This window comes from Acipenser ruthenus, chromosome 7, assembly GCF_902713425.1.
Source record: "Acipenser ruthenus chromosome 7, fAciRut3.2 maternal haplotype, whole genome shotgun sequence".
Lineage (NCBI taxonomy): Eukaryota > Metazoa > Chordata > Actinopteri > Acipenseriformes > Acipenseridae > Acipenser > Acipenser ruthenus.
In genome coordinates this window covers 45,332,830-45,338,888 of record NC_081195.1, presented here as the reverse complement: position 1 = coordinate 45,338,888, position 6,059 = coordinate 45,332,830, and the positions used below count along the sequence as shown (strand labels likewise).

The 6,059-nt window shown below is 33.4% G+C and overlaps 1 long non-coding RNA gene across 1 annotated transcript; it reads right to left on the bottom strand.

Annotated features, from left to right (window-relative positions):
* Positions 1-1,275: 1,275 nt before the first annotated feature.
* Positions 1,276-6,053, bottom strand: LOC117416096 (uncharacterized). The gene is made up of 7 exons (XR_009329164.1): positions 6,000-6,053; positions 4,843-4,901; positions 4,323-4,427; positions 3,906-4,043; positions 3,323-3,517; positions 2,150-2,303; positions 1,276-1,638 (listed from the first exon to the last, which is right to left on the bottom strand). It is a non-coding gene; the product is annotated as an uncharacterized LOC117416096 (long non-coding RNA).
* Positions 6,054-6,059: the final 6 nt, after the last annotated feature.

Below are 6,059 nucleotides of genomic sequence, written 5' to 3'. Positions count from 1 at the left end.
ACAACCTTAATGTTGTTGGGTTTACAGCACTGTGAATCTAAAATTAGAATTTAAATGGTATTCATTTTACACCATACAGGAGGGGTTTGGTAAAAAAAAAAAAAAAAAACAGCTGCTAAATATAACTCAAATGTTTTTACTTATCTACACTTATTATTTCAGGTTTAACCTGAAATCTCATTTGGTTACTGATGTTTCTCTAAAGAAAGGGGCAGGATATTTGTTTTTAGTTACCCCTTTGGGTATCTGTACCAGAAGAAATTGCCTTTTTTTAGGAACTTTTTTTTTTTGCAGTGTGATATCATTAGCATATTTTCATTTTAAATGTTTTGATGTAAACAACATTAACTTAATACTTTTGTATAGTAGAGCATTCAGTTGTGTTCCTACTTTGAGCTGCAGGTGGGACACACACTTTTTTGTGTGAAGTAAATTATTTGTTTGGAAATATGCATTGCAATTTCAAAGACTATTAATGTTAAAAGAAAGTGCCACTATGTAATTCTGGAATATTTATGCAACACTTTAATATTTTTTCAGAAAAAGATGTGCACAATAAAGTAATTCTATAATAAAGTATGAAAGATCACTAGTAAGATAACACTTTGGCTGCAATCAAAGGTTTTTGCACACTCAATAAGGTGTTCAGTTACCTAGAAATGAAGAAAAACATGGTTATTCAATACAGGGGGCCTTGTTTTCAAAGTGTGTCCTCTATTCTTTAACGCCAATTTTTGTAAACCGATAACAATTCATATTAATGTTACCACATGAGCAACAAACAACTTGAGGGTGCTTCTGAGACTTTCTTTTATTACCTAGTTTGAGTTTTGTCATTTTCTCCATCTAAATAGAAGTTAAAGACTAGAGTAAAATCTTTTGAGAATATGGCCCATAATGTCTTTAAATGTTACTGATTTTGTTAAATTAGAAAATTCCACAGTAGCTTACATTCATCCCAGATAATGACCCATGGTTTCATGTTCACAAGGATAAATTTACTGTGATTTTGTGTACAAAAGTCCCAACATTGCCTATGGGTAGATCTGAATGCACACTGTGTGCTCCAGGTGTTTATAGCCAGAGAATTCTGGGGTTCATCTGCCAATACTGTCATAGCTTTGTGTTCAAACACAGATGTATTTTAGCTTTCTGAAAATACATTTCAGCAAGGTCAACAGCATCCTGTTAACCAAGCTTCCTCCTTTGTATTACTTTCTCAGTTGCAACTTCCCTATTCCTGTCTCTAATGCTTGTAACTATCTGGAGGCTTTGGTGTTTATATATATATATATATATATATATATATATGTTATTGCTCTGTGGTGAGAGCCCCCACCCCCACAAAAAGTGTAAAGTGGCTTTAACACATCAGTCCATGTGTTTCATTTTGACCATTTGGAGTGTTGAAATCAGTTTTGTGGGAAGTGCTTAGTAGTTCTAATTTATTATAATTAATGAAAGCCATGGGATGGTGCAATAATCCCCCCAAAAAACTGGTAGCTCTTGCTTTTAATAACATACCGGTATAACAATGTGTTCTGTGCCACACGCTGCATTCCATTTGCTCCAAGAAAAAGCATACGCAGATGAAGCCAGAGCCATCGTTTCATAAATAGCTTGTTCTGCTTACGGATTCTAGCGTGAAAAGAATGAAAGAATATACATAACTGTTGGTGTGAAAAGAATATTTTACAACAGTTAATCTATTATATACATACACACACACAAATAATATTTTAAAAAATGTATAGTATATATGTGATGGTTAATGTGGTATCTTGTAATGTGTAGTGCTTTTGTCCTGCAATTTTAGGCTAACTACTTCTAAAAAGGTTTGCATTTTGTAATTTTTTTTTTTTTTTCCAACCCACACTAAAGATATTTATTTTTTGATGTTGTTTTTAATTGTAATATCGCCAACAAACAAAATGTTCTGGGGGGCAGTGCACAAAAATTCATAGAAAGTCTGTTCTTGCCTGCAGGCACCTATTTTGGAATTGGGTATAGAGTGGATTTTTCTGTATGATATGGTCTAACATTTTCAGGTTTCTTTAAACTGGCAACAGGGTAAGAAAATCCCTTCAAGAATCTCCTTTGGAAATGGCAGGTGTGCCTGTGAATACAGTACTGCTAAGCAATAGTGTACCTTTTTTTATTTTATCTGAATCTTCCTCCACAAAGATGTTTACTCCAGCACTTCTCATTGCCCTTATGAGTGCAGCGGGGGTCATCCAATATCCTCTCATGTGGGAATGGTTATCTTTGTTGGAACAAAGCAGGTTCAACATACACTGACCATCCTGTTTTTAAAAATAAATAAATAAAAAAAAATATATATATTATTAGGTCTGCCTTGATGTCAATATGTGTTGAACATCTCTGGACAGTTGATGGCTGTACCCCAACCAGTAAGCCACAGCTGGATTTCATAGAGCATTTTACAGTTTCAGGGATTCCATGCAGATTGCATTGCCCACTTATTAGAAGGGGTTATCCAGGAATAATAAAGGATACTGTCTCAAACCCACATGTGGCTTATTCAGGTGTGGTATAGATTGATCAAATCAAACCTTAAGCCTCATTTGAGAAAAGGGGGGGGGGGGGGCTAAATACAAGAGCCAATTTAGGTATACTCCCAATTTGTTCCAGATACACACTCAACCTAATTAGAAAAGCCACAAAGGTATATTCAACATACAGTAATTAGCTTTAGTATGGCAGGTCATTTTGTGAACAGGAAATATTTGAGTTGTCAAGTAGTTATTGATTTAATATTCCATTGAGTAAATTATAATTTGTATGTACAACATGCAAGGCAATACTATGAAAACCAAACAATAGTTATAGTATTGGAATGACAATACCTAATAAAATAATTTTTACAGCTAAATCAAAAAGCCCCAATTGTTTTTTGGTTTGTTTTTTGCAATTAAATTGCACTTGCCTTAATTATTATTTCTACTTCATGAATTGCAGTGGTAGCTGTTAGAATGGCATTAAAATGGCATTCTAAACCCAGTTGTCTCAGCTCGCAAAACTGAAAGGGCATGTTCACGTGGGACTCCTGCAGGAGTGTTTAAGTATCCATCTTGATGGAAATGTGTTTGGCTTTATCATATTTCACATGACTAATACAGTTTTCCATTGTTTGTCTGCAAAATATATATTTAAAGAGAAACATTTTAACAATAGAATCTAAATAATTGCCATTTAAAAATAATTTAAATTTAAAGAACATGGATGCCCCCACCAACCCAAGTAATCTGCTTGAGTCCTAAACAAAGGTGTGTTTGATAGTATAAAAAGAATAATACAATACCTTCTGTGTCCCATCTAGCAACCTGAGGGTCCTCCAAAAACATTACTATTGTCAGCAAGACTGATTGTGACACATACTGGTGGAAAAGTAAAACTGTTACTATCAGTTTCCTTCTCATCCAATTTCCCAGAACCAGTTAATTGATTTGATTGTTTCCATGGGGTATGGAAAAGTCTGTAGTCCTGTATCCAACAGCTAGTAAGAAAAACGTAACTGCTTCAGTGAAAGGTCAATGTGTATATAAAAAATAATGTAATTTTGGTTTACATGTTTAATCAATCAACATTCCCTTAAGTCACAACAAGACAATAAAGTCGGGGGAAAAAAATCCTTATAGTATTATCTTAACTGTAGGTGGTGCTAAAATGTCTGTACTGAAAACGAAATCACCTACAAATTACATTTTAGCCACATAGCTGTCAGACTGTGAACCAGAATCTGAAGTAGTTTCATTGAAATTCAATAAGAGATTATCAGGCTATGGGTACAAAATATTATAATGTGTACATACATCTATTACTGATAATACATACAACAAACAGACAAAATAAGTTAATAAAATCAGATGAGCTATAGCACTTACACTTATTGCTAATGTTGACTTCAACCATACCGAGTTAATGTCTACACATTTGTTGTCCCTCCACAGATTCATAAAGGTATTTATCTCATGTGGCACTGATGGAGCAGAACTGCCATCACACTGCATGTAATGCTCCCACTAGAAAAAAAAAAAAATATATATATATATATATATATATATATATATATATATATATATATATATATATATATGATTAAAACAAAGAAACTGCTCAACTGCTGACAAAAGGTAACATTTCTGAACCATTATAAAAAAATAAAAAATCATAACATTTGCAGTTTTTTTTTCCCTGCAAGCATTTACTGCTCTTTACTATAGTCAACCTCAGTGAGACTACTGATTTGTAATTGTTCAAATTGCATAATTTAATGATATAAAAGATAAATGGATAGTTACCTTAGCCTTTGCTCTGAGGTCTCCATACCATTTATTTGCAGCTTGACTGTTTTCTTGTAGTAAAAGATGGAGTTCAGTTAGTTCATCCTCTCTGCAATCTCTGTCCTGTGAAATAAGTGAATTTATTACAGAGAGGAAACCTGTATTGACATCCTTCACCATAAAAGCACATGTAACAGGAAATGTGACACTTTTTAATGGAAAGGTCTGGTGTGGATTGCCATTATATCATACAAAAAAATATCAATAGAAAACATTCTAGCAAACCTGAAACATCCAAAAATAAAAAAGTGTTCTGATAACATATTACAAAATTGCGGGAGGACTTTGCTCCATTAACTAAATAAGTTAAATATATTTAATATTTACAAATATGTTTGTTTGTTTTTTAAATCATAACGATTACCCAAAAGAATGTCGATAACTACTCTAACATTAGGTTTGCACTGAATAGTATATTTATATGATGTATAATAATAAAAAGAAGAGACTTTTCACTCAAGTCACGTTCTTCCTGCACCTTCCATTCTCTCTCTAGCCTCTCAGCTTCCTCCTTTGCAGCTATAAGTCGTGCCTCTTCTGGAAAGAAAATAAAAAAAAAAATGGTTTTAATTTACTGCACTGAAATGGTTTGGTAATATCCCCAAATAATTGTTTTAATAATGTCATAAGCTGGTTACAGGAGACTAGTAATTTCACATATTCTGGACTGTTTTTGTTAAATCTTTATTTGTTCATATAAAAGTGTGTCCAATGCTAGGGTACCTACTTGGTGCAGCAGCCATTAAGCTTTTATCTGTTAATAACAGACTGCCAGAAAGCATAGGCTAAAAACTCAGTATGGGACAGAATATGTTGAAATACATTTTGCAAAATATGTATCTTAACAACCAGAATCCCAGACATATCTGTATGTTCCTTGAGCAAGGTACTTTACCTAGATTGCTCCAGTAAAAACCCAGCTGTATAAATGGGTAATTGTATGTAAAAATAATGTGATATCTTGTAACAATTGTAAGTCGCTCTGGATAAAGGCGTCTGCTAAGAAATGTAATAATAATAATAATAATAATAATAATAATATTAATAATTGTGTATGCTGAAAGTTTGTGTTTCTGAACTTATGCTGTATTATGAAAACAGATATTTTACCTCCTCCTCTTCCCTTTGTAATTGTGATAACATTTCTTGATGGAATTTAGCCTGTGGTATTTTACTTTATCGGATCTTTAACTATTTATTGTAATTAATAAAAGCTTTGAACTTTTATTTCTGCTCCCAGACTGCTGTTCAATTTAGCCACAGGACAATCTATCTACCGAGTGTGTTAATAGTTGCGCAAGCGCACGGAACTCTATTCCAGACCTTTCTGGATAACAAAGGTGGTGGCAGGGTCCTTTTGAAGTAGTTTGTTTTAAAAGTTCATTAGAATAAGCATACATTTGTAATACATAATGGACTCTCGCATTGCTGTTTTTTTTAGATCAATGGTTGAATGTTTGCCTCTCTCTCCCTAAAATACAAGTATAATAGTAAGTCATGTATTGCTCAGGGTCTAATAACAACAACGATTGCATTTACGAGTAGGAAGAGGAGAGGATGTATACCCTTGTGTGCCTATAAAAATGCCTACTGAAGATATTTTAAACTTCAATTTTACAAAGTAGCCTGGCTCACCATCCTTGCAGCAGATTCCACACAGTGTTTACAATCTTCGCTCCGTCACTATAGAAACGC